Source organism: Grammomys surdaster, unplaced genomic scaffold (genome assembly GCF_004785775.1).
Source record: "Grammomys surdaster isolate TR1022 unplaced genomic scaffold, NIH_TR_1.0 126121, whole genome shotgun sequence".
Classification (NCBI taxonomy): Eukaryota; Metazoa; Chordata; class Mammalia; order Rodentia; family Muridae; genus Grammomys; species Grammomys surdaster.
Window position 1 is genome coordinate 1,274,918 of NW_021620929.1, and position 16,693 is coordinate 1,291,610.

The window sequence follows — 16,693 nt, forward strand, 5'->3', positions numbered from 1 at the left end:
CAAATGTCACTGAGGACTGACACCATTTCTTCACAGACACATCACTGGAATCTTGCTCTGGACCGGGCACTAGGCTACACATTTTCTCAAGGTAAACAGAGACGAGAGCAGCTACAGCAGTGGATTCCGCCTCCCTCTGATCGTCTCCCACATGGCTTCTGAGGAAAGTCTTGTCCTCAGCCTCCTAGGCCGCACCCACCATGCAGAAATACGTGTATCTCCGCCTTTCCATTGCAGAGGTGAAGAATGGAGTCCTAGGGGAACCAGTCCCACTACAAACCAGGGGCAGAGGAAGAATTAGAACTCGGGCCTCTCCCAAGCAGCTCCCTCCATGGGTGATGCCATCTCTCATACAGGGCCCACCCTAAGCAAGAGTTTGAAACAGGGAAGACATTCCAGAGCCTGGTGCTCCTCGAACTGTGTACAGTAAAGGCATCCCTCTAAGTGGCCTGGCACGGCAGGCTGGAGTGGCAGATCTTCTCACCAATAAAACAGGCGTGAGTTCCAGACCTCCGCCCTTCAGCCAAGCACATCGGTAGCCCCAAGCACTTCCTAAAGTCTAGGTGCCAAATAAAGAAATTTTGAAAGCCAGGAGTGCTGAGCTAGTGAGGCCAAGTTTTGGCTTGGAGGGGTCCTGTGTAGGATGGGGCTAGCCCAACTCATCAGAGTTGGCAGAATATGTTCATATTCAGGCTTGAGTTCTCTTTCATGCAGACGGTGGTGGTGATGCGAATTGACTGCCATCAAACCGCATACCTCAGAGGTGGTTAAAGTGGTGAATTTTATGTCTCATAAATAAATAAATAAATAAATAAATAAATAAATAAATAAATGATAAAGCCTTTCTTCACCAAACAACATTCTCATTTGCCGAAAGGCTGAATTCGGGGCATAAATAGGAGAACCCTCCCTTGGTTCCAAACCCCACGGAGAACCAGGAAGAGTGACATTTACTGTGCTAAGCACTCGTGGTACACGGTTGGTCTCATTATAACAGCCATTTTACAGAGAGCTGAGCACAGCCAGCCCATGCAGAATCAGGCACTGCAGCAGCCAGTCTGACTTCGGCCACTCGCTCTGAACAGCAGTGAGCGTCTCCGTCTAGTCAGACGCTGAACATCTAAACACAACAGAAGAGATTATCTGCTGACCAGCTCGCCCCACTATTGGATCCTCTCTCTCTCTGCAGAGGGAGAGGTCCAGACAGCTGACTGGATTCCTCTTCTATTTGCATCCTATTTGTATTTGTTACATGATGTTTGACATCATGTAAACAAGATAATGTGCCCGTGAGTAGGAGCCACTCGGGAATTAAAACCGTCACAGTAGACACGCTGTCTCAGGCCTCGGTTGTCGTTTCTCAAATTATGTCCTACCCAGAGCTGCTTGCTTAGCCCACCAGACAACTTGCGTTTCTAAGGGTTCCCAGCCTTGGTTATTGATGGCTGTGTGCATTGGAGTGACAGTCAATCATCCTCAAAGCTCCTGCTGTCTGTCTAGCATCAGCTCGGATCCCATAGATATTTTTTTTTATCACAAATAACAAAAACCACGCATATTTTAACTTCAACTCTAGGATTAAAGTAAATACATAATTTTGGCAAATTACTCAGAATTATGGGCTAGCAGCATCTGGTTCGGATATTCTCAAGTAAGTCATTGGCACAGTCACGGCCGCATTTTTAATTTTAACCAAAATGTTCTCAGAAACATGTGTTTTCTGTCCTGTTTGCATGTAATCGGTTGGAGATGGGGGTCAGAGTTTAAACTGGGGGTTTAGTGATCAGCAATGGTACCTGGGTAGTGCCTGCAGTCTACAGAAGCTGTGCATTCCCACAGCCCACAGCTTTGGCTTTAACCCTATGCAGTGTGAGAGGCCTACAGGTATTGTAGGTATTGTATTCTGAATGACAGAATGCCATCCATGCCAACAGGTATCCTTCCTTCCGCTCCAAACTCCTCCATCACTCTTCTGTAGACCCGACATGCCTCCTTACCAGGTCCCCTCCTGATTCCACATCGAGGGTGCCCAATTACTTTTATAAATACTTGTTTTAAAAATATCACAGTGGCTTCCTGCTGCTCCTAATTCTGACTGGTTATGTGGGATTTTAGACTCACAGAACTCACAGATCTTTCAGACAGCTCGTATTTTATTGACAAAGTGTGCTTTTTTTTTTTTTGCAGACCCTAAGTATGACCACTTGTTGAGAACATTTTGTCAATTATTTGAACTTTCCATAAAAATAAAAGATAAAATGAAAGGAATGCTCATGCTATTTCAATGACCTTTGCAAAGCTGTCCTTGTGTCTGTTAGTCCCACCTTGTATCCATTAATTGCCAGTCGGATGGAAAGGGTGGCGTCCCATCACTGAAAGGAGAAAGCACGAAAATTGTCAATTCTAGAACATCCAGCAGAGGTTAGGTGCCCAGACTTTAGAAGAAAATTCCAGGAAGGCCTTGGCTTTTCTTACAAATGAGAAGGTTTCCAGCACAAGGCAGAGACTTCGGAAGTGAATTTGCACTGTGGTCAACAGACTGCACCGAGACTTAGGGAGTTGGCTGCACAGACCTCTGGTTGCCACTGCGCTGCACTGTCTACCAAGCGGGATGGATTTTTATGGGCTTGCCTGCTTGGTTTTCCACTTGAAATAATTGGACACACCCATGGGCTGGCCACTCTAGAAGCAAGTCCCAGAACAATGACAGGCAAGCAGAGCAAGATGAAGTTCTAGGCGAGGCGAGAGTCCAGCAACTGCCATCAAATGGGCCTCAGGAAGCTCAGGAGCACCTGCTTGACTTGGTCTGTTCCTGAAGATGTAACAAAATGCCCGAGACTAAATAGCTGATGGATAAAGAACAGAAATATTCCTCAGATCCAGGACCTCTGTGTCACCGAGGTGAGAGGCAAATGGAGGAGCCACTGTTTTCCCATGACAGAAGGGGCAAAAAAAGCTGTGACCTCTTCCCTAGTGTATTTGTTATTATATTTATTTATTTATGTGTGCATGTGTGACAAGCACCTGAGGAATGTGTTTGATTTTCCAGAGAACACAAAGGAGAGAGACACTGAGAGTCTTATAAGAAACCAGTTCAAAACACTTGTGAGGCTCTTAGACCAACACTCTGGAAGTTAGGCCAATAACTGAGTCTTCCAGTAAAGGTCAACACTGCTATCTTGAAACGGGATTTCTCCCCACCCCCACCCCCCCATCCCCAGAGACCTCAGCTTTGTGCATAAGGCCTGCCGTTGGCCCAGTGGGGCCTCCCCCATCCATCGCTGAGAGTCACAGTTTTTGCTTAAAGTCAGTTGGTCACAGATGTTAGCTACAGCTGTAAAATACCTTCACAGCAACATCTAGATACGTGTGTGACAGAGAGCTGAGCAAACAACCTGGCCACTTAATACATAAACCTGACTGCCATAGGTGTCCAACAGTGACATGGGCTGTCCAGGAGAATCAAATGCCATGGGAGTGTTGAAGACGAAGTAGAAGCAGCCATACAGAGGAAGGCCTGTGTGGAAGCAGGCGTGGGGGAGCAGGCTTGCAGGAGGACTCTGGGCTCCATCCCAAGAGTTTGTGGCCTGGTTGCCCCTGTGTCATTGTTAATCATTTCCCATCAGATAGGCAGTGCCACGGTCCTCTACTCAGGATAGCTTGGAAGAAACAGCCCGTGGGAGGAAGCAACTGCAGGAACTGAGGGAAAGACCAGAGCCCAGAGGGCAGGGAAAGGAGAGGAGAGGGACACAGCTGGGGAGGGGACGAGCCAGCTCTGTGCAGAAACAGCAGAACAAGCAGAAGGAAGAGCCAGCTTGAGAGCAGGACAGGGAGACTGCTAAAACCACCGGGACCCACAGAAGGCTCAGGACGGATGAGGGACAAGGTAGATAACTTGGGAAAGCCACTGAGGCCGGCTGACACCTTCCAGAGAGACGGAAGGACCAAAACCAAGAAGTAACCACAGGTCTGGGAAGGACCCCGGGGATAAAAAGGAGCCACTCCTAAAGACTGCTCCCAGGTTCAATAAAACCTGAGCAGACAGTCAGGGACCTCAGGAGATGAGGTCAAGAGGAGGGCCAGAGGCAGAGGTATCCAGAGATGAGGGGTCGACGTGAAGCCAATGTATGTGGAAGTCCCTAACACCCAGCAAAATGGGGACATCAAACATGAATGTGACCACAAGCTGCAGAGTTACTGCTGGAGATGAAGATCACAGGGGTCAGGAGGAGGGTAAGGACAGGACCACGGAGTGGGAGGTTAGCAGGCTGAACAGTGTTACTTTGTGGGGCTAATGAAGAAAGGCTTTGGGGTAGCCATCCACGGCAACGGTTATCATGCAAATGATTAGTGTGGTACCCATACCTGGTACCACACTGTTGACAGAAGAATCCACTGACCATGAATGAACCATTAAAGAAAATGGAGCACAGTTACACAGAGAACAGTGTCCACCCATAAACGGATGGACCCCCATCTCGATAGACAACATGGATGGAAGGCATCGAAGGATGAGTACCAGGCTCTCTCTCTTACACCTGCTCCGTGTCCTCCATCAGGTACAGCTCACCGCAGAGACTGGTCCCTGGTCAGGACAACTTTGTGGACAAGGCCAGAGGTGCAGAAGACAAGGTTACAACTTGAGGGAGCATCAGGCAGAGCTACCAGAAACATCTAGAATCCACCGGATTTGCAGATGAGAGGATGCTCCAGCAGGTTCAAATGGTTGGTTCAGCAGGTTTGCTGGATGGTACCTGAGAAGTGGAGCCTGATGTACCACCCTCGGGAGGAAAGGCAACTGATGTAGTTTCCATGAGCCCTGGCTAGTTCCCACACAGGAGAGGGCATGGGGATGGTGTAAAAGGCTTCTTCCGGTCTTACCATGTGACAGCTCTCCCTCCTCTCTCTCCTCTCTCCACTTTTCTTCCTTTCCTCTCCCTCTTTCCTGTCCCTGCCCCTCCCCACCTCCTTCCCTCTATAATACCAGCCTCCTTATTGTAACGCAGTCAGGCTAGTTCTTGCCAGAGCCAAGCAGATGCCAGCACCATGCTTCTGAATCTCTAGAACTACTTTGAGCCAAATAAACTTTGTTTCCTTATAAAATACTCTGCCTTCAGTATTTTATTACAGTAAGTAAACTAAAGCAGTGCTTCACAGCAAGGCCACTGCTTGCTAGAAAATGCTCACTGGGCACATCAGACTGTGAGATTTAAGGTTGATTGATGATACATTGTGTCATTTGTTTTCTCTCTTTTTAAAATATGATATTCTTAATCCTTGGGGAATATCATTCGATGTATTTTGATCATATCCACCTCCCACTTCTTCCTCTAACTCCTCTCAGATCCATCCCCAAACCCCCTACTTCCCCAAATCCACGCACCCAACTTTGTGACTTTTTAAATAACCCACCGACTCCATATGTGCGGCCCATATACTCATGGGTATCAGGCACTAGAATGTGATCAACATACCAGTGGCCACATCCTTAAAGCAAACTGACTCTCCTCCCAGAAACCACTCAGGGGTAGGGCCTTGCAAGCTCCTCCTGCCTCCATGCTACAGTGTTGGCTAAGTTGATCTCACACAGGCGGCCACAGCTCTGCAGCCCATGAGTGCAGCTTCATGTCATGTCCAGAAGCCACCGTTCCGTCCCAGTCCTCCTGGCCTCCACGCTTACGTTCTTCATCTGCTCTTGAAGATGGTCCCTGAGCCTTGGTGTAAGAGGATGATGTATACGCCCCATTTGTGACTGGACATTCCACTAAGACCTAGTCTCTGAACTTTGAGCAGTTGTGGGACTCGGCACCACCATCCACTGCACAAAGAACTTTCTCTGATGAGGTCTGAGAGCTGTGCTAATCTGTGGATTTGGAGATCCAAATGTAAGGGCCAGTTTGACACTGTCCATTTACCAAAATTGTGGTAGTAGGTTCATGGCTGGGACTTGTGAACGTCCCAAGCAAGAGTTCTCGGCTATATTTACACTATCTATGGAACGGGCCTTGAATCCGATCAGAAGGCAGGTGGTTGCCTCCATAGTGTTTGCACTACTATTGAACCATGGGCATGTATCTTGCCACACCAAATCAATTGTTTACTGTAATTTCACAGGATTTGCCGCTGGATAAGCACCCACACACACACTAAGCAGCCTACATAGAACCCTTCCCCACACAAGGGTGCAGAGGAAGCCCTGGGTGAGTCCTGAATAAATGTGTATTTAGACTAGGTATGTCAAGGCCTCCAGATCCAACTGACCCAGACGACGGTTTGGCAAAGCTGTTACTGATGTGGCCCCGGTGTGAGAGAACCTCAACGCTTTCCTTGGGAGTCCAAGTATGAGTGCTGGTGGGCGTGTGCAGAGACTGCCAGCTACAGCTTCTTCCTCATGCCCACAGCATGAGACCACTCACCCACAGACCCCTCTCCCTGTGCTGGACCTAACAAATACGCTGAGGTTCCAGGTTGTAGCAATGACCTTAGCAGAACCCTATCTGATCTTCACTGTACGTGTATCTGTGTGTCTGTCCAGTCTCAAGGCTGCTTCCACAACTTGCTCCTCATCCCATACATGTCTCTTAACTGCCTCTGGTCCTCAGGCCTGGCCTCTCCCAAGCCCTTCTCTCTACCTCCCCTCTGCAGACACTCTTGTGATGAGCAGCTTGTGGAAAGGGCTTAGAGGAGGGACCAGAGCACACACGTAGGGCTCAAGGACCAGACCCTAGACTCTCTTCCACCCTCTGGTCAGTCACTTTCACTATTCCCTCCGTGCAGCCCGAAGTGAGTGGCAGTAAGGAAAGTTGTCCAAGACGCAGCAGTGTGTCAGAGATGGCTGCCCTCCTAAACACATTCTCACAGGGTAGGAATCCAGTGCCCTGAGTGTGGGATACATTTTATTGGAGCCCCAAGGATGATTCAGGGAGCAATGACACATGCTTTCTATTTAAGAGTACGGGGTTTAATTTCACGATCACCTTCTATTTATGGAAAGAGATGCTAGATTCCATGTGCGGTCACAGTATAAGGTTTCCTGCTAGAATATACTTTCTAAGTGAAAAACTGGAGCCAATTTAAGGGAAAGTAAGAAGTAGCTGCCGAGAGTGAGCGTGCTCAGACTACAAAGGTGGTAATGTGTGACTAACGGCTGGCCTCCGGGACAGAACCATTCTGGAGGCCCAACTCTGTCACCTGTTCATTGAGACCAGATTAAATCCCTGAACTTATTAGATCCAATAGATGCCTATTAGTCGAGAGCCTGCAGAGGCCAGGACTGTAAAAAATCACACAAAAGGGAGCTTGGGAGTCTTCCGTTCTCAGGGAGACCAGCAGAGATGGAGCAAAGGATGTGTGCGGGCAAAGCTGTAGGACAGAGGGTAGGCGTGTGCCTTGGATGGACGGGATGCATCCTCAAACAGGCCTTGGGCTCTGTCCTGGTTCCCTGCATCCAGAGAAGGGTCTTCAGATTCCGGGGACCTTCTTATGGCAGAAAGAACCATCAAGGGACTGAACTTCTACAGGTGTAGGATCCTTAAGAGGGACAGATTAGTAAGCCATGTCCTGCATACCAACCTAGCATCCTTGGGAGCACACAGCTGGGGCCAGGAATCAACAAAGTCCTTGCTGATTGGCCCACATTGGCCTGGGATCACTTTCTAGGCAGCTCCATCCTCCCTGCCTTCCTGTGCCCACTGCACTCCTGGCCCTTTCTCCATTGGCAGAGGCTGCCTTCTCCTTAGAGGCTGACTGTCAACCCTACTCCTGGGGACCCTGGGCAAAAACAGAGCCCAGCACACAAAACTGCCTCATTTTGCTCCAGAACTTGCAAGTGAACACCACAGAACCTTTGGGTGCACTATAGCATTTGTTTTAGGGAAATGATGTCCCCACAGGGCCCTGCCCTTGGCCAGATCTAAGCCATCAGAGCCTCCCTCTGAAGGAAGAACTAACCATCAAGAACTTGAGCTAAATCTGTGAGTCCAGTTCAGCAGGGGCTCGGCTCCATATGCTGGAGGGGACCATCTCCATACAGTGGAGGGCTCCTCTCCATACAGTGGAGGGCTCTTCTCCATACAGAGGAGGGCTCACACCTCCATACAGTGGAGAGCTCCTCTCCATGCAGTGGAGGGCTCCTCTCCATACAGTGGAGGGCTCCTCTCCATACAGTGGAGGGCTCCTCTCCATACAGTGGAGGGCTCCTCTCCATACAGTGGAGGGCTCCTCTCCATGCAGTGGAGGTGTTCATCAACCACATACAGAGGAGAGATTCGTTCTAGAGCTGGGGGGCAATCCCCTGCTGTTGTAGTTTTCTCTCACTGCCACAGAACACCTAACTAAACAATGCTAATGAAGGAAAGGCTTCCTTGTGCCTACCTTCGGAAGCTTTGGTTGATCAGTGGGGTAGATGTCACAGGGAGAGCTCAAGGCTGAGACATGTTCACTTCCTGCAAAAAGAAGAGACACAGGTGTAGTCGTCAAGGGTGCTGCTTCTGCGTGACTGGCTGCTTTGGGCCATCAGGGCTTCCATAGAAATAACTTTGGTTCAAGGAGGCCTACTCTGACTACTCTACCTAGGCCTAGACCTTAGTCACTTGATTACTGTAAGAGCCCAGCCACCCACCCATCCTCCACCGTGATTCCTCCACTGTGGTAGCCAGTAGCCAGCACAACACCTGGTGGTGCATCAAAGGAACCTATCAGATATCTGTTGGGTTAGTAGTGATGGAGATAGAGGTCCAAACTCCTATGAGTGTAGCTAAAGAGCCAAGAGAATAGGAAGCGACACCAGAAAGGGAACTGCCCTTTCCCAGTCAGGAAGTCACTACCCCAGGAAACATAAGGCAAGGAAGAGCTTGGCAAGCGACTCCCAGGCTGCTGAAGACAATCACACTCGAAAATATACACGGGCAGATTTTGTGCACTGCCCTTATGGAAACATTATTCAAGAACATTATGAACACACAAAAATAAATCTTTAAAAATACCATTTGGACAACACAGACGTACAAATGAAGGATTTCTCCTTCTACTACAGCAGCCCACGGAGGTATTTTAAAGAAATGAATGTGGGCAAGCTTACAGCACATAAGGACCTGCAGATATGAACACACACACAATCACTGTGGTCCATATCAGTTCCTGATCCAGGGAAACCCACTCAACCTCCCCCATGTAGCTAGAACTTCCAGACCCACAGTATGGAAAGACAGCAACCCGCTGACTCTGCTCCCCTCTTCTGAGAGTGTGGCACAGTACCCAGGGCAGCTTAGTTACCCATTAGAGAATGGACACAACCACTGCACCTGCTCTGATCGAAGAGGAAACATGGTAATTCATAGCCTGCTGCTTCAAACATGAAGAGATTCTCACACATTATCTCACAGAACTCAACATCCCCACAAAGTCAAAGTACTGTGCTTAGGTAAGTAACCTGGCTACTGTAATCCAGCTGACAGTGTGACTCGGATTAAACCCATTGGATTTATACACAATGGGAAAAGGGAAGGGACAACCAGAGAGGGAGAGAGTTGTAGAAGTTGTGTCTCAGTTCTTCCTCCCAGCCCCAGGCTCCGAAAAAGACTCAGACTCAAAATATATTTACAAATACCTTGGCCATATAGCTAGGCTCTTCTCTGACTAGAATCATAACTTAAAATACCCCATTTATTTTCATCTATATTCTGCCATGTGGCTGGTTACCTGTGCTCAGGTGCCATGTGGCAGTCTCCTCACGTCTTCCCCGGCAGATCTCCCGCCTGGCTGTATCCCAGAATTCTTTCTTCTCCCAGATGTCTAATTCTGGCCTAAGCCATAGGTCATAGGCTTTTTCATTGACAGGTGATGCATCCATACAATACACAAGATATTCTTTCTACAGAGAGCAGCCAAAATGGAGGCATGTAGGTTACCTCTGTAGCTCTGAGGCTCAGACAGCAGGAATTAGGAAGAGAATGGGCTGTGCAGCCATGCTGGAATCAGAAATGAGACACAGGGTTGAGCTTCCTACAGAGACACAGAAGACAGGGTACTACTGAAGATGACACTCTCGGTTCTGCCGGTACAAACACAGAGACAACATTCTGAGACAGGAGGGGGATGGGAACACCACGTGAGGGAGGCGAGAGGGCAACATCTGGTCAAAGTGAAGCTTTGGCTTCTGTCTGGACCACGCACTTGCCTCCTGTGCAGAAGCCACTCCTGCATCTCCCACTCGCCACCTGACCACTCAAGGAGCATTGGTATCTCTAACATCTCCACCTGCTGTGTCCTGAGTCCTACACAGACTTCCTGAAAGGGAAGCACGCTCACCCCTCATTGTTTAAGACTTTTACTTGGAACACTGAGTGCTGGTACACCTGAAACAACAGAAGGAATCCAGTGGCTGAAGAGAGGGGAAAGAGGCTACAAGAGAGGGAGATAGTAGAACGCAAGGGACATGAATGAGGAGGGGGAGAATCCTGGGACTGGGATGGCTTAAGCAGGGAGGGAGTGATAGGATATGAAAGGGAGAAGGAAGAAGGCACTGTAATCAAAACTAGGGCTATATGAAAAGCTGTATGGAAACCCACTATTCCGTAAGTCTGTTGAAAGAGAGATGGGGTCATGAAATTGAACGGAAGTACCCTCTATGGATGGATAACGCTTCTTCGAGAAGTCAGTGTGCAATATCTCCCTCTCAGCCTCCTGCTCCGACAGCCAGCTGCCTGATGGACCAGAGACAGCTGGAAGTGGACAGTGTCAGGGGTGAGTGTGGGTCATGAATGAGTGACAAAGATGGCCACTGACATGGGGACTCCAGTGTCCACAGAGCATCCATTTTGGGGTATGTTGCATGCAAGAAGTAATTGGTCTCATCCTGGACGCTGCTGCCAGAAGAGTCCTATTTGTTTGTTTGTTTGCTTGCTTGCTTATTTCTAACCTATGGAAGTAAAACTTTATTGTAAAACTTAATCATTTAAAATTTTCACAGCATAATTTCCAAGTTTTGAGAAGATATTAACCTAACATGAGCACTGTCCATTTGATCAGATCTAATTGCTCGGCAGGTGGCATGTGCGAACCTGGGGAAGACTCATCTCGGCCATCTCAGATCCCAAGACAGTGAGTTCTTGCTCGTCTACACTCTTCCCAAAGTCTGTGACAGCCTGCAGTTTTGTTTGGGAGAGACTGATTGTACCCTTTGCTCCATGGCAGTGAAGTACAGTTCACAGTAAACACCCATAAGGGTGATTCATCAGGACGTGCCCCTATCTCTCCATTTTATCTGTTCCTTTGCAATTAACTTTGACTGGACTCCTCTATTGTCTGTTTTAAACTGTGTCAAGTAGATTTTGGTAAGAAAACATCACAGAAGGTATAAAGAACACCTGCCACCATTCTGTTAGGAAGATGGGAGTTCCAAGTTCGTGTTGCAAAATATTTTATGATAAAATTGTTCCCATGGAATGGCTAACTGGAAGTATGCTGTTTGCTCCTCATCTCTGTCTATTCACAGAACCGTAAGGTGCATAGCATCATCTAGGCTGGCATCTGGCTGGCTCATAGCCTGGAACTTGGTTACAAAGCTCACTGTGCCATCGCCATTCCCAGTGTGCAGGTCTGCCATTTTTACATTGATCTCATTTGCCTGACAACTGTACATCTCCTGCTGTCAGTTTTCCTCTCAGCCATTCTGTACATAGAATTAGAATGTCTATACTCATGGGAAACAAAAGAAGTATGCCCCATAAACAGAACCATTTAGGTATAAGATAGATAGATAGATAGATAGATAGATAGATAGATAGATAGATAGGTAGATAGATGCATGTCCAAGGAAAAAAATAAGCAGTGACCATTAGAGGAAGACTGCAAAGATGGTGTCATCTGCCTGTCATACCATCCTGAGAGCAGAGGGGGCACTCTGTATGACGCTCCAGCAGTTTCTTCCTCCCTGTGTCATCCTTCCAGATCATTTCATCATCCCTCTGTGGCGTCCCACTTCAGAGATCATTAGCATAATTGACAGTTATTGGTGAATAATGATTAAATAATCTGTAGGATGATAAAATGTCAAAGATATAAAAAAATTAAATCAAGATTCTGTGATTTATGCATAGACCCATAGACTTGCCAAAGATCATACCAAATAATTTTAAGATAGAATGGATTTCACTGTATTTTTCTTCTAATGTTGTCTTCAGAAAACATAAAAATTGACAAAAGTCATAAAGTAGCAGTCCTTGTGAATAGAACTGTGGGGAGGGGAGAAAGAGAGAGAGAGAAAGAGAGAGAGAGGGAGACAGAGAGAGGGAGAGAGAGAGAGAGAGAGAGAGGGAAAGAGAGAGAGAGAGAGAGAGAGGAGGAAGAGGAGTAAGGGGAAGGAGAAGAATAAACATCTCAAAGGCTTCTGATGGCACAACAAGGGTTAAGTCCCATTAACCAATTTCATCATTTACCAAAGATTTTCAAAGTCAGGTTCATTTGGAAAACAAGCCCCACCCAAAAAAAATCCTTCATCCACCCAAAATCCAGCGTTTCTCAGCCAAAGTTTCAAAACCAGCAAGAAGGAACACCACCTTTTCCCAGAACAAGCGTCCCTCTGGCCTCAGCTGGGAAGCTAGACAGCCCCTTGCTTGGGATATTTTTTTTCCTGAAGTTTGTCTCAACACATGAGAAGAAAGAAAAAGCTACATTCCAAGGAAAACAGTGACAGTTGCCGGGTCCTGTTGAGGCTTTGGGATGAGACCCTAACATGGCTCGGTCCACAGCAGACACTTGATGGTCACTGTCTTCTCATGCTATCCCAGGAAACAAATCTACTGTGAGGGATATAGTGTCCTTATTCTCCAAGACTTTAAATTTTTCCTTTGTATCATTTGTATTTCTGGCCAATCCATGAATGGCTTGACTACTAATTGATAAGACAGAGAAAATGCCCAGCTCTCAAGTGATGTGTTTCAGCACTTTGAAAGCTAGTTAGAGAACTCAGAATATACTCTCCTCACAGTATTGCTAGCCACCGTAAGACTAGCCACAAAATCTTGGGCTCAAGCCATCCCCCTGTCTCTGTCACCCAAGTAGCTGAGAATAAAGACATGCAGCACTGTGCCCAGCTTTTTTTTAAAAAAAAAAAAATTGTAAGTGGTTGGTTTCCAGGCCAGATCCAAAAGCCTTCTTCAATCGGATGTTGGCAAGCTGAGGTTTGACAGGGAAAAAGAACAGAAAACATTTTGGAGATGTATTAATAAACAAAACCAAATGGGAAAGACTTCGTCTACTTTAATCCTGAAGCCTTGTCAATAAGGCAACCAATGAATGAGGACAAGGGGTAGGACCGGGATTTTTTAGGGGAGACTTCTGCTTATGAGAATTTGGGGAGCCTGATGCAGCAGTTTGACATTTTGTCCAGTTTTACCTCTAACCTCCACCCCCTTTTTTCCTGTTTTCCTTCCTACAAGCATGAAAAAGCAGAGTGTACAGAAGGCAGCTGTGGAAGATGGAGGGAAGATGGAAAATAAAAAAAAAAATTAAAAAACAGAGATGTCCTTCCTTGTGGCCATGAAGTTAAATCATAGCCCTGTGAGAACTGGCTGGACCTGGGTGAGCTGGTGTGCAGAAATTGAGCAGACCGTGGGAAGCCCAGTTAGTGTTAACAGGTCCTAGAAGTGCGTCCACTACTCGGTCAGACAGTACTCTTTCTGGCCATAAGGTGGTGCCATAAGCTCAGCCAGTTTGCCCCAATAGGATGGGGTATTCAGTGGGTGGAGCTCCCCAGTGTAAGCCATGTTCCCCTCTCAGGCTCTGGAACCTCTCAGAAGCCTGGACAACTTATAATCGCTGCTTCAGCAAGTTAGAATGAGCCTATGTGCTAGGGCCCCCCAGCTCACATCGGAGCAAAGATGCCTTCTGTCCTTCTGGATACCATAAACCCAGACTTCAACCTATTCCTTTCCACTGGATTTGCCTTGCTCCAAAATGTACCCACCCATCCCAGAGCTTTCTCTGAGTACTAAAGAGAAATCAATCAGAGAGCATCCTTTGTCATATCTTTAGATGCCTACCAAGATGATAGACCTTCCACAGAGAGTGCAGATTTGGCAGCATGGCCCAGTCTGACCACATGGCTAGCTTGGTCTCCCTCTTTAGCATCAAACTGGACAGCCTCATCCCCAACACAAAGCTCAGTGTCCCTCCCCTATCCTTGTGTTTTGCCTCCATGGAAACTGTTAGCATTCTGTCTAAACTCCACCCCCACAGTTACCTGGCAACCAGGTAGGCCTGGCCCACTATAAAAGGGGCTGCTTGCCCCACCCCCACCTCACCTCTTTCTCTCTCTTGATCTCTTGCTCTTGATCTCTTGATCCCTTGATCCCTGTCCCCTAGCTCCTTCCCCCTTCCCTTCTCTCTCCATGTGGTCATGGCCAGCCTTTGCTTCTCTTCTCCTCCTCCTCTTCCTCCTCTTTCTCTTCCTCCTCCTCCTCCTCCTCCTCCTCCTCCTCCTCCTCTTCCTCCTCCTCCTCCTCCTCCTCCTTCTTCTTCCTCTCTCTCTCTCTCTCTCTCTGTCTCTACTACCCCTCTTAACTCCCCTTCCCATACCCTGAATAAACTCTATTCTATAATATACCATCATGTGGCTGCTCCCTCTGGGAGAAGGGATGCCACTGCATGGGCCCGCTGAGACATCCCCTTCCCCTATACCTCACCACACACCTCCACAGAACATATTCTCTTAATCTCTTTATCTTTTTATAAACACATCAGAAACAGCCCTCCCCGCTCCCAAAGTCTGGCTGTCACAGACAAACCAGACCTGTCTCAGCAGTTATATGTCTCAAACTGAGGTGGGCATGTCCACAGACACTGGAACCACAAGGGCAGCACTGGCTGACCAGTCTTTGCTCCTCCAAGTCTTAGCGTGGATGTTAGGGTTAGAGAGAAACCAAAGTTTCAACCTTTCGATGTGTGCAGTGTCTGTGCTTAATTCATGCTTTGTAAGTGTCATATACTGTCCCCAGCCCATTCCACTCAACTGCCAAACTCAGCCCCAGGGAGATAGAGGAATCTGCAGAGAAGAGGGAAATCACCACAAAGACAGTAGTGTGAGCCATGCCCCACCTCATTTTGCTCTGGCCCTTTGTCCTAGAGGATTACCAAGGAAACCTCCCAGTTGGTCTGCAGCCCTGGTGAGACGGACTGGGAGAGCATCTTTGTCTGAATGCTTTGGCATTGGCCAGAGATGAAACTTCAAGAAAGGATACCATGTGCGCTTACAGCACCATGCATCTAGCTACTGTGCGCTCTTTCCAAAGCACCAGCAAGTTCAGATGAAATTCCTTTGAAACTTGAAGTTAAAGTCTTAGATGACTTTTTTTTTCAAACCATGCAGACCCTCTGAGGACAGGTGCAGGGCCTCTCTACAACGGAACAAAGAGAGTGGTTTCCCTCTGCTGCCTGAATCTCCAGATTCTGTTTCTCTGATACCACTTTTGTTCATGAAAGAGGCCACAAGAGAGGTCTATCTAGCTCTAAAAGTTAAGTAAGGCTGGGAACCATTTGACTCTCCCAGGAAATTTTTGGCCTTAAAGGGTGGGAGCAGATCAAATTGCTTTTTTGTTTTGTTTTGAAAGATGTACAGGAGGGTGCCCCTTCAAACTAATAAAGGGAGCTAAATTGACTATTCAAACAAGCAAAGATGGTCCACCATTATCCCTAACATCCACCCACCTTCCTCAAAAGACAAATGAGAAAGTCACTGCTATTATGGTCACGAATGGCCAGTTTCTTCCCACCGAAGACTAAGAGACTCAAAGTGACCGTTTCCTGGGCTGGAGGGTACTATGGACAGAAGCTCCAAGAAGTCCTGCCCCTGAAAAGTCCATTTCCAGGGCACCTTCCCACCTCCTTCCTCCAGTATGAAGCAGAAATCACCCTGACCCCCAGCTTCCTCATTTCCCTCGCTGGAGAGCAGCTGGCACCCAGGGAAAGCAGAGCAGCTGCGGAAAGACAACCTGCGCGCCCATTTCTATACCCCTCCCCCAGGCGTGTCACACACGTAGGCGCAGAAGAGGCTGAGAGCGCGCCTCGCTTCGGAGGCCCAGGGTTGCAGTCGCCGCGGGCGGTGGGTGATGAAACCTCCCAGGCGCATTACTGCAGAATGCGAGGGCGAGCGGGAAGTCGGGCAAGGACAGGGGTTGAGAGTTGGTACCCAGGCTCACCTGTTCTCCAAGACTAGGGTAGGGAGTGCGGGGGAGGGGTAAGGAGTGCCAATACCGGACGAGGGCCAGGTGGCGCTAGGTGGCAGCGCTCGCCTCTCCACCCTCCCCCAACCAAGCTGGCCCCCCGAATTACTCCTTCGGGTTAACGAGGCCAAGAGCAGCAGTTCCTGTCCCGGGCCCAGAGCGAGGGAGACGTGAGCGTGCACACGTACACACACAGCAGGGAGGAGAGACGCTCCCGGCAGCGCCCAACTTTCTCCATGTTTCCTCCCGCAGCGGAGATTGCTGCTGAAGGCGATGATTCCAGGGTGCTTAAGGAGGGGGCTTCAGGGAGAGGAGAAAAGATGCAGAGAACGTCCCCAGATTTGGGGCGGGGGTGCTTTAATTTTACATTAGAGGACTGTGGGGTAAAGAAAACCCGTAGCTGGGCTTAGTGGCATTTGGGGAAAAAAAAAAAATAAAGAGTGTGTTTGGAGACGCCTAAAGTTGCCTGTCAA